This window comes from Lynx canadensis, chromosome D4 (assembly GCF_007474595.2).
Source record: "Lynx canadensis isolate LIC74 chromosome D4, mLynCan4.pri.v2, whole genome shotgun sequence".
NCBI lineage: Eukaryota > Metazoa > Chordata > Mammalia > Carnivora > Felidae > Lynx > Lynx canadensis.
Genome location: NC_044315.2, coordinates 68141323 through 68153521, shown reverse-complemented (window position 1 = coordinate 68153521; position 12199 = coordinate 68141323). Strand labels below are relative to the sequence as shown.

Sequence of the window (12199 nt, the reverse complement as noted above, 5' to 3'; positions counted from 1 at the left end):
GCTGATGGCAGGGCTTTGGGTGACAACACCGTTGTCTGTGGTCTCTAAGTGATACCCAAGATGCAGACCCAGACTCTCTAGCTTCTAAGTGGCTCTGTAATCCCTTGAATCTTCTCTGTGTTGGATGCATACGGCGATGGAGAGAAGATCCCTCTTCCTCTCTGGGTTACACTTAATTCCCCAGGTCCAGGACACTGGGAGCAATATCCCCCCATCTCCTTTTAGTCCTGCCCGCAGCCCAGAGAGCTCAGACCTAGTTCATGGGCTGGCCCAGCAAGTGATACACAAGGGAGATCACAAATCCTTCATTTCGTCTTTATCTCTCCTGGACACTTTTCAGACCTTCTTCCACTAGCTTCCTTCCAAATAGTCCTGCAATTCAGAAAGCCCTTTCCTCACTGCTCCTCAGTTATGGCCTATCCCTTTGTTTGTCAGGAAGGTCTGAAACTCAGTTTGAATATATCTGAGGCTCATAGGGAGTCCTGCCACTTTTCCTCCCACAATATTATCCTGAGAAAGCAAACTTCATAACTAAAACACCAGTGTTTAAATAGAGTAGAATGTCAACAAAATCCTTCTTACTGTTTACTACGATTTTAAATGTGGCTTATGAATTTCCAGGCCTCCCCAGCCTCTGATTACCAAATAAGGCCTTATTTCCTTTTGTGATCTAAAGTAAAATGATCATGGGGTGCCCAGGTGGCCCAGTTGGCTCAGGTCATGATCTCTTAGTTTGTGGGTTCAAACCCTGCATCAGGCTCTGTGCTGACAGTTCAGAGCCTGGAGCCTGCTTCAGATTCTCGTGTGTGTGTCTCTCTCTGCTCCTCCCCTGCTTGCACTCTGTCTCTCTCTCTGAAAAAATAAACATTAAAAAAATTTTTTTAATAAAAATAAAAATAAATTAAAAAAACAAAATTATCTCCTCCCAGACTTCTAAAATGAAAATTTAAAAATAAGGTAAAATAATCATATGTCCCCATCCTTTGAAGACCCTTCCTCTGCTGAGTCTTTGTCACCAGCTGAATTCTGAGTCAAGAGAATACTCACATGCTCTATAGATCTGTTCTGCTGGTCACATTTGTCAACCATTCTCCCCCAAAGTAACCTGTTTCTGAGGGTCCCTCATGCTTCACATAGATTTGCAATTATGGAAGGGCCCTATGAACTGGATGGATTTAATCAATTGGTAATCACAGCTCTCAGGGCTTTTTTTTTTAAGTTTATATATTTATTTTAAGAGAGAGAGAGAGAGAGAGCACGAGTGGGAGAGGGGCAGAGAGAGAGGGAGAGAGATAGTCCCAAGCAGGCTCCACACTATCTGTGCAGAACCTGATGGGAGGCTCAGTCTCACGAACTGTGAGATCATGACCTGAGCCGTAATCAAGAGTCAGACACTTAACCATCTGAGCCACGAAGGCACCCCTTTTGGGGTTTTTGTTTTGTTTTTTAAAGTTGCTTTAAATTTTTTTTTAACGTTTATTCATTTTTGAGAGACAGAGTCAATTAGGAGTGGGGCAGAGAGAGTGGGAGACACAGAATTCGAAGAAGGCTCCAGACTCTGAGCTGTCAGCACAGAGCCTGATGCAGAGCTCGAACCCACAAGCTGTGAGATCATGACCTGAGTTGAAGTTGGGCACTCAAATGACTAAACCACCCAGGCGCCCCCCCCTCCTTTTTTTTTTTTTTTTTTTTTTTTTTTAAAGATAACACTAGTCAGGGGCACCTGGGTGGCTCAGTCGGTTGAGCGTCCAACTTCGGATCAGATCATGATCTCACAGTTTGTGGGTTCGAGCCCTGCATCAGGCTCCATGCTGACCGCTTGCTCAGAGCCTGGAGCCTGCTTCAGAATCTGTGTCTCCTTCTCTCTTTGCCCCTCCCCCGCTCATGCTTTGTCTCACTCTGTTTCTCAAAAATAAATAAATGTAAAAAAAATTTTTTTTAAAAGATAACACTAGTCAGACAAAGAAGTTTGAGGTGGGTAACAGTTTGCCACTCCCACATAACCTTGCTACCATATTATAATGGAACAAGTCTCAGCCCAGATTCTGCCACACAAGCAGACATTTGCTAAACACACATTCACTAGCAGGCAGGCACAAAACAGGTCACGGCTATCTATTCTGGAAGCTTGATGAAGTCACAGCCTCTGTCTGGCCTTTTGGATGGTCTGATGAACACCTTGCATGAACTTCTGTTCACTGGAGACAAAAGCCAAGACTGCAGAGGCAGGATTCTGTCACCCTTTCAGTCAATATCAGACAACAAGGATATTCCACATTGATGGCCACACACTGGAGTGCATGCCTTTTAGCAATCAAGTGTCCCTAGTGTAGTTACTGGGCTGTCTGGATTCTGATAGTTGCACAAGGGTGGAGATATTTTATCCAGTCTACATATTAAGAATACATGTTTCCACATTCCTGGAAATAGCTTTATTACAAATGTTTTTTTTTTTAACTTTTAAAAACCTTTTTTAAATTGAAATATATTTGACAAAGAATACTTTTCATTAATGAGAGCCCATTTCTGATATTTGTAATGCTGATCAACAGGACACCATTTTGCAAAATAAAAACCCATTTTTGACATTCCCTGTGCAAATTAGCAAAGCTTTGACTATTGAGGTACAGATGGCAAACGCATTGGTGGATCGAGTGCACATCAGAATGCCAGCTGACTGCCCCAGCTACTCCCAGGGCAAAAGCTAAAACTAACTGGCTGTGTTGATGTGTTTTAAAGCAAATTGTTGTCATCTCTGTAGGTCCCTGAACCTCAAAGTCTAAGGCCCCAAATCTCTTGGATTCCACAGATTGATCACTGGACCCATATAAAGCAATCACAATAGTTGGAAGTTTTTCAAACTGCAAATCATGATCCATTAAAAGGTCATAATATGAATTCAGTGGAACACAGCCAACCTTTAAAACAGTGACATAGAATATATAGAAATGTCAGCATTAAACACAATAAGGGTAAGTATTGTTTCTGAAACTCTATGTTAAATATCTGTGGCATGTGTTTACTGGTAAACTCTGTAAAGTGTACAATATCTTTTAAAATTTAAAATGTCTTGTGTGTATGTATATGTGTGTGGGTGGTTGCTTTTTTTTTTCTTTCTTTTTTTTTTTTTTATGGTGTTGAAAACACTCAAATAGTTGAAAATACATTTCACAAAGTTGGTGTTATTTACTCTTTAAATACTACTTATACCAGTGGTCCTGGTCTAGATTCACATTTAAGCAAAACATTTCTCACCCTCTTCAAGGGCATGGTTCTGGCGGAAGATACCCCACTTACATCACTGGGCAGAGCACTTGGCATCTTGCTCTGCAGCATCAGCATTGAGATTTATGGTGACCTCACTGCTATCGCCAAGGACAGTGGGTGGGTACTTGCTTCGTGTTTATATAACTACAGGGCCAATCCTGGAAAACTTCCAAAGACAAAAGGACTCTGTTCCAAAGACTCTGAGAGCTTTCTCAACTTCCCCAAACTAAAAGTTGCCAGTAACCTCCCAGTGGCAGTTCCAGAAAAAGAAAGAAAGAAAGAAAGAAAGAAAGAGAGAGAGAGAGAGAGAGAGAGAGAGAGAGAGAGAGAAAGAAAGAAAGAAAGAGAAAGAAAGAAAGGGGGAGGGAGGAAGGAAGGAAGGAAGAAGAGAAAGAAAAGAGAAGAAAAGAAGTTCTGCTTTTACCAGGTACCAGCATCATACCTGCTTCACAAATAGTTTGTATTCTAGACACATACCCTGAGCCAGATGTTTTCTTTTATATCAAATAAATTGAAAAGAACGGTTGAAGCTTTTCTGACGATTGCATTGCCTCTTCAGCGTGCATACGGTGACTTGTATAGAGGGAAAAATCTGTCACATGCAGCCAAGTTCTGTCAAGTGTTTTTAAGAACTTTCTTACTGAAAGGTAGCACTACCCCAGGAGCGATTTTTAACTTCCAACAGCATTTTTATTAGCTAAGTCATCAATGCTCCAGGATCCTGCATAAGAATTGAAAATGGAGTTTGCAGAGATGAATAATGTCTACATGATTCTTTGAACTTAAGCTCAAACCCAGTTTTTGTTTAGTAATATGATAGAAATTTACAGTTTGGGTTTCTAGTATGTGTGTGTGTATATATATATATATATGTATATATATATACATATATATATATATATACAAACAGTTGAACTTTCTGTGTTAAAAGCCACAAACTGGAAACTGGAAAGCCAGTTTGTTCTACCAAAAGGACAGTCCAATGGAAGGATACAAGGTTGGTTTACCGGAGAGAAAAACATACATGATAACGAGTGGAAACTGCCGAAGGTAGCTCACCAAGGATGATGGCACCGAGTCGGATCACCCCGGGAAACTGGAAGGAAAGGACTTTGTGTTGCCTGGGGCACAAGTCTGAGAGTAAAATGATCTGGAGGCCTGGGTTGAGGCATACGCAAAGGCACTTGTCTGAGAGAAGCAGAAATAATGCCATTTGTGGTGAGGGAGCCCATGAAGAGTGACCCAGGAAGTGACTCAGAGGGTAGTGGGGATGAATCACGTCAGGCTGTGGTTCCAGAACCAAGGAGAGCGCCTGAAAGCACAAATGAAGCACATCATGCTGAGGGCAGCCGGCGGATGATGGGAGTCCTCCTTCAGCTACTTGGTGCTGCATGAGAAATAACCTATTGAAAAAGCTCCGTCTCTCGTTCCAGCAAAGTAGTCCAATTCTTTTCCGTGACCTCACAACTGACACCCTTTCTTTTCAGAATCAGGAAAATGTGACTAATGTTTCTTTTATAATTTGCATTTTTCTGATATGTACCCTCATAAAAAATGAAAGTAAAGTTCTAAAATTTAAGCACATTTTAGTTTCTTCAATATATAGTGCGTGGAGAATAATGCAACATATTGCCAGCCTGTTACGTTTATCCTTAGACTCATGTGGTCCACCCCTGTTGTTTTGGATGCTGAGTGAGGGTGAGTAGGGCAGAGGGCAGGAAAATAGCGTCCAAGAACTGCAGATATGCAAGAGACATGATAATACCAAGGTCCAGGGCAGCCTTAGCATTGGGTCATCTGCCTTCACATCCCAGCTTTGCACTTTCTACTTGGGCCTTATCTTCCTCTGTTGGGAATCTAGGGCAGGATCACCTGGAGTTTAATTATTTATATTGGTTGGCCTGTACAGGCCCCAAATCTCTATGATTTTCCAGATCTCTGCTAGTTCTAAGATGCATTGAGATTAAGAGTACAGTTTCTGGGCCTGCACTCAAATTCTGGCTCTGACACTGATAAGCTGGGAGACTTTGGGGCAAGTCAGCAACCTCTCTGTGACTCATTTTCCTCAACTGTGAAATTGTGATAATGGAAGTACCTTTCTCATTAGGGTTTTGTAAGTATAAAATTACTCATGAGGACACACTAAGTCTTCATTAGCTATTATTATTTTAGTAAAGAGAGAGAACATAACACAGGGGTCCAAGGAAGGTGTGAGAGCCAGATTGTTTGCATCTGAATCCTAGCTGTGTGACCTTAGGAAAGTTCCTTACCTTCTCTGTTACCTCAGTTTTCTCACTTATAAATTTTTTCATTTTATTCATTTTTTAAATAATTTTTTTAATGTTTATTTTTGAGAGAGAGAGAGAGAGAGAGAGAGAGTGAGCAAGGGAGGGACAGAGAGAGGGAGACACAAAATCCGAAGCAGGCTCCAGGCTCTGAGCTGTCAGCACAGAGCCCAACGCGGGGCTCGAACCCATGAACCGCGAGATCATGACCTGAGCCGAAGTTGGACGCCCAACCAACTGAGCCACCCAGGCACCCCTCATTTTATTAATTTTTTGAGAGACAGAGAGCATGAGCATGGGAGGGGCAGAGAAAGAGACACAGAGTCCAATGCGGGCTCCAGGCTCTGAGTTTTCAGCACAGAGCCCAATGTGGAACTTGAGCTCATGAACCACAAGATCATGACCTGAGCAGAAGTCAGACACTTAGCTGACTGAGCCACCCAGGCGCCCCTCAGTTTTCTCACTTTTAAAACAGAGATAATAAAAGCACCTACTTTATAGGAACTGAGCAAGAATCAAATGAGTTAATATGTTCAAAGTTCCTAGAACGGTGCCTGGCATTTAATATATAAACGTTTGCCTTTATTAAAGTTGTGAATATTTTGCATGTTGTTTTTTTTAATTTAATTTTTTAAATGTAATATTATTTTTAATATGGGCCTTGCCTGGCCCATACTAGGTACTCATTAAGAGGCTGTCAAACATGAATGAATGAAAACATGTAGTCTAAATCCATGGCTTGTAATATTGGTATCAGCTGCCCACGGCATTCCAAATTTGCCAAATACATTGGACTTGTTTGCATCACACATGACATTAGCTGAAGTGTAGATACTGTTCCCAGCTGCCTCTCCCATTCTGCCCTGTGGTGTCCAGTGCTAAAAGCAAGAGCCTGTGTAGGACAGGGGACCTGACAGCCTGGGGAAGCTTCTCTCTCTTTCTCTATCGGTACACTAGGGAGTCATCATAACACTCTCAATGTTGGGAAACCCCAGGAGGACGCAAATTAATTCGAGGCACAAGTCAAATTACCCTCCATCCCTCCCTCTGTGAATACTTCCGGTGGAGAGCCATCGCCACTATCATTTGAACGCCCAGGTAGCACCACTGGGCAAGTGTCCGGGCCCCCAAAGTGGGCAGGCTCCCTGTTAACGCAGAGCCCGTGTATCTGCTGCCTGGGTGGCAGCAGACTTCTGCCCCTTCATAAACATCAAGACAAAATAATGGGATGTTTAGTCTGAGTAATACATTAAGGAAATCAATTAAGCTCACATGCAACTTTCTAAGATTTTAATTACAGTACTTAGGGTACCACACTAGAGCAGTTTGTCAGGAACATAATTTGTTAATGAATAACAACTGACAGTGAATTAGTCAGGATTGTAATTAGCTCTTGCTAGCCATCCATTGGAACCCTGATCAAAAGCCAGTCAGCGAAAGAGGGCTAACTCAGCTGTAAACGATAACCTCGACGGCTCTATCTGGGCCATCTCCTTGATGCCCATGTGCTCTGAGAAGCCTAAAACCATGTGCACTTTTTAACTCAAGTGTGGTCTGGGGAGCAGCACCTGCCTTCCCCTAGAAACCTGTCAGGAATGCAGACTCTCAAGTTCCACCCCAGACCTGTGAAGTCTACATTTTAAGATGCCTAGTGTCTTAGAAGCATATTGAAGTTTGAGAAACACTGTGGGAGTAGACAGACCACAGGTTCCAAATGTAACAGATCTTACTGCAACTCCTGATACCCTCACCTGCTCACTAGAGGTGTGTCCTGGGGCAATTGCTAAGTCATTTTGAGCCTCACTGTCCTTATCTGTAAGTTGGATCGACTACTTCCTATACTGTAGGATTGTTTACTGACTGGCAATAGCATGTGAATGTGCCTAGCACAGATATGAACAATGATAATATAGGGGAAACTCAGCAAGACTTTGTCTGAACCCCTTCACTTCTCCAGTCTTCCCATTCCACAACAGGGTAAGACTAGGAGAAATAAGATAAAATGTTACAACTGAGTTAAAAGAGTAGAGAGAATATTTAAAGAAAAATTTTTTTTAATGTTTATTTTTGAGAGACAGAGACAGAGCACGAGCAGGGGAGGGACAGAGAGAGAGGGGGAGACACAGAATCCAAAGCAGGCTCCAGGCTCTGAGCTGTCAGCACAGAGCCCAATGCGGGGCTCAAACCCACAAACTAAGAGATCATGACCTGAGCTAAAGTCAGACGCTTAACCGACTGAGCCACCCAGGGGCCCCAAGAGAATATTTTTTAAATAAAATAATGAAAATAGTGAAATTAGCCAAAGAGTATACTAAAATTAGATTATATTGTTTTTGCTTTAAGTGGCCAAATAACCAAATAAGAAAACGTGGCTTGCTGATATCAAACAACTTGGAGACTGCAGAGCCCAGATTGTTCTAGGTCTTGCCAGAGGAGGGAGGATCCTGAGGAATGAGGTAGCCATGAGCAATCCTCCCAAGATGGGATTCATGCAACAATCTTGAGAACTGAGATCCATAATTGAAGATCAAATTTTTTAGGAAACATTCTTCACACACTACATAATGAGTATGCTTTTGATACAGCATGCAAACTGAAAAATATGTACATTGAAGCAATTTTCTCATTAGAAAATTTCTCTCGAAGCTTCCACACTTAACTCATAGTGTTGGAAAGAAGCCTTCCCTAAGCTATTAGATCATGTGCTCAAGTGTAAGGGACTACTGTTGCATCATGGCACTGATAGAAAATGGTTGTATTTTTATAGCACGTTGTGGGTAGACTGAAGGGATTCTGGGAGCATCTATATAGGACAAGGTGAACAAAATCTTTTTTTTGGCATCATGTAATTACAAGGAAAATTAAATGTTGAGAAAGATGACAGTCAGTTTACATAAAATATTCAAATTGAGTATTATTAATTTTTTTAATGTGTATTTATTTATTTTTAGCGAGAGAGCACAAGCAAGGGAAGGACAGAGAGAGAGGGTGAGAAAGAATCCCCAGCAGGCTCCGTGGTCAGCATGGAGACTGACACGGGGCTCAATCCCACGACCGTGAGATCATGACCTGAGCCAAAATCAAGAGTCAGACACTTAACCAACTGAGCCACCAAGGATTGTTAATTTTTTTAGTGAGAAAATGATTTTGCTTGTGGAAAGTTTTTACAACCAGGTTTGATACTTAAAATAGCTATACTCAATTCCAGATCAAAAGTCTTTAATAATGATCTCGATATTTGGAGTCACATCCAACAAATCGTTGCCAAGACCAATGTGAAGGACCTTTTCCCTGTTTTTCTCCAGGAGTTTTAAAGTTTCAGCTCTTTGGGGGAAGTCTTGAATCCATATCAAGTTAGTTTTGTGGGTGGTATAAGATAGGGGTCCAGTTTCATCCTTCTTCCTGTGATTATCCAGTTTTCCCAGCACTATTCATTGAAGAGATTATCCTCTCCCCATTTAGTGTTCTTGGCTCCCTTGTCAAATGTTAGTTGATCATATATGTGAAGGTTTATTTCTGGGCTCTTGAATCTGTTTTGGTTGGTCTGTATGTCTAATTTTATGCAAGTACCGTACTGTTTTGATTGCTGTACCTTTGTAAGGTAGTTTGAAGCCAGGAAGTATAGTGTGGAAGTTTAGGAGACATTGACTTCTCAACCCTGACGTACTCTTCCTTGGATGGTGCCTGTTTACTTGGGTCTCTGGGAAATTTCACCGGCTCCCCAAACCTCTATGCTCTATATTGTTGTTCCCATCACACCATATGGGAATTTTTCTATATGCCTGTAGGCATCGTGAGGTCAGGGATTGTCTTATTAATTGGTAAATCCATAACGTGAAGTATTTGAAGAGTAACAGGTGCCAGTGAATTAGTTCCATCACCGCATAATCCATAGACTTCGCTGGGCATACTTCCAGCTGTTCCTGATCAGTCTTGTGAGAAGAACTCTGGTTCTTTGAACAGACTGATTATCCTTTCTTTGCTATAAGCTGCAGTCCTAGGTTTGTCTCTCCAATTCTAAAAACATTTCAGTTTTCAAAACTGTACTGAAAAGAGGAAGAAAATGACTTTCCAAGGTCAGTTCTTCGGGCTGGTGTCTCAACCGGAAAAGAAATAGGCAAGTTGTGATATATCATATGAAACTCTGTCCATAAAATCAAGTCATCCTATTTTTTATACTTCTACCTCATTCAATGACATTGTTTTCTTTGGAGGAGTAGAATATTTGTTATTCAGACTCTGGGCAGAGGAGTGAAATGGCCTGGATTTGGAGATAAGAGGTGGTTCGCTGCTGCTCAGCTGCCACACTCAGCATCTAACAAATGTGTGTTTAAGTGAAAACAGCGTAGGCCCATTGCTGCCTCTGTTCTCAAAGAGAACTATTTATTTTGAGCCATAGCTTTTCCTGTCTTTAGTGCTATTTTTGAAAAACTGTGTATGTGTTCATCTTACTATGTGCTTCTCCCCTTCCTCCAGCCCCAGCCTCTGCCCCAGGAGAGCCTTATAATCACTCATGAGGTTCTCTTGACCCTGGGCTCTCCTGCCATCCTTTTCGGGTCAACCCCACACCACATTTTACCAAAGGTCTACTCTGGCCTCCTTGTCAGAAGCTCCCATGGCACACTGAACCAGGACCAGGTACTTGAGCATGACCAGAGGTGGGTTCTCCACATTCTGTTCTTTCCTGTTGTGTTCTTTCTGCTCAGCCCATTCATCAACAGCTGCTTTGTGATCATGTCTTTTCATTTTCTTTCTTTCTTTTTTTTAAAGTTTACTTATTTATTTTGAGAGAGAGAGAGAAAGGTAGCACGTATGGCAAGGGAGAGGAAGAGAGACAGAATCCCAGGCAGGCTTCATTCTGTCAGTGCAGAGCCTGATGCAGGGCTTGAACCCACACATTGCAAGATCATGACCTGAGCTGAAGTCAGATGCTCAACTGACTGAGCCACCCAACCACCCCCTCCCTTTTTCTAGAGCACCCTGTTTCCTGCCTTGGAATGTGTCTTCTCTCTGGTTCCCCATGCTCTACTGTCATCCTTCAAAGTACAGAACTGGCATTACCTTTTCCTTGAAGATTTTTGTACTCTTTCTTGCTGAAAGTGAGATGTCTCTCATTACAGCATTGTTGAAAGAATTGAGTAAGATTATGCGTAGAAGCAGAGAGAAGAATGGTGGTTGCCAGAGGCTGAGGGGAGGGGGAAATAGGGAGCTGCTGTTCAGTGGGCAAAAAGGTTCATTTATAAAAGATGAACGAGTTCTAGAGATCTGATGTACAATGTTGTGCCTATCAACAATACTCTATTGTGCTCTTAAAGATTTATTTAGAGGCTAGATTTTGTGTTAAATGTTGTTACCGCAATAAAATGAAAAGGCCATGCATGTGAATATACAAAGTGAAGTGCTTTGCGTGTATTAGACACAGTATTTCTTTTCCTTTGTATTTTTAATTCTTTGATTTCCAAGGTCTTTACCCATTTTCTTTTGGGACAGCAAAAGTTATTTCTATTTACTTTGTATTCTAGTGGTTTGTGTGCATATCTTAATTGTTATACATCACAGTGAGAAAAGGGGTCATAGATTTCCATGTCTAACATCTGGTTTTGAGACCTACCTCCAACATTCAATAGCTGTGGTCTTTCCCATTGTTCTTTCTTATTGTGTTCTTTCCACTCAGCCAGTTTCATCAACAGCTGCTTTGTTATCATGTCTTTCCTTTTCCTTGAGTAAGTTGCTCAATTTCTTTAAGAATCAGTTCTATCATCTGTTAAGGGTGAAAAAAAAAGAAAGAAAAATAACAACTATCTCTCTGGTCCTGTGGATTGATTAAATGTTAGCGGGTGTGTGAAAATGTCTAGCATGCTGCCAGATACATGGTAGGGTCTCAGATTCCTACCATGGTTTCCTTCCTCCTTTGAGGGCAGTGGTTATAACGTCTGCATATTTATAACCCTATGGCACAGAGCATGGAACCTTGTGCATAGTTGTGGTTCAGTAAATATTTCCTGAATAAATGAATGAAAGAAAGAGTGGAAGGAAGGAAGGAAGGTTAAAGACAAAACAGAAGGACTAGCTCTCTTAGTCTTCTTCATAATGCAAAAGTTATAAGGGGTTTCAACGCAAAGACAAGTATCTCCAAAGAGAACAGGACTATTTCCTCTTTTTTCTAACCCTGTGTGACATCTTTAGCAGCAGCCGCAACCTTGAAATTTGGAAGGGAGAGCTGTTCAAAGCTCCTAACTTCTGGAAATCAGTAGTTGATATACCAGCAATGCACCCCTGTTAAAGAAAAAATTATTGTAGCACTTGTGAAAATGGTAAGGAAGACTTTTTTCAAGACTATTACAGGAAGGGTCAGCTCTATTGCAATAAAGGAAAAAGATCAAGCTGAACTCCGACTATAGCAAGGACAAATGGGATTTATAGCTGATGAGCAGAATGAAGGGGTCAATGGATAAAAAATTACTAAGGAGAGACATCAAGGGTAGGGGGATTCTTGCCAAACAAACCCAATAGAATTTTTGCTAAAGGAAGGTCAAGGACTTAGGCATCAAAGGTGGGGATTCAGGAATTTGATCAAATATTAAGGTTGGGGAGGAGGGGTGTTCTCACTAGACTAACAGCAGGATTCTTGATAAAACTAGGCTAGG

At 41.5% G+C, this 12199-nt stretch overlaps 1 long non-coding RNA gene across 1 annotated transcript in view; it reads left to right on the top strand.

Moving 5' to 3' along the window:
• The window catches only part of LOC115499033, a 44400-nt gene extending 40838 nt beyond the window's left edge, over positions 1–3562 (top strand). Inside the window, exon 3 of the long non-coding RNA XR_003964056.1 lies at positions 3266–3562. This is a non-coding gene — a long non-coding RNA (uncharacterized LOC115499033). The remainder of the gene's footprint in view (positions 1–3265) is intronic.
• Positions 3563–12199: the final 8637 nt, after the last annotated feature.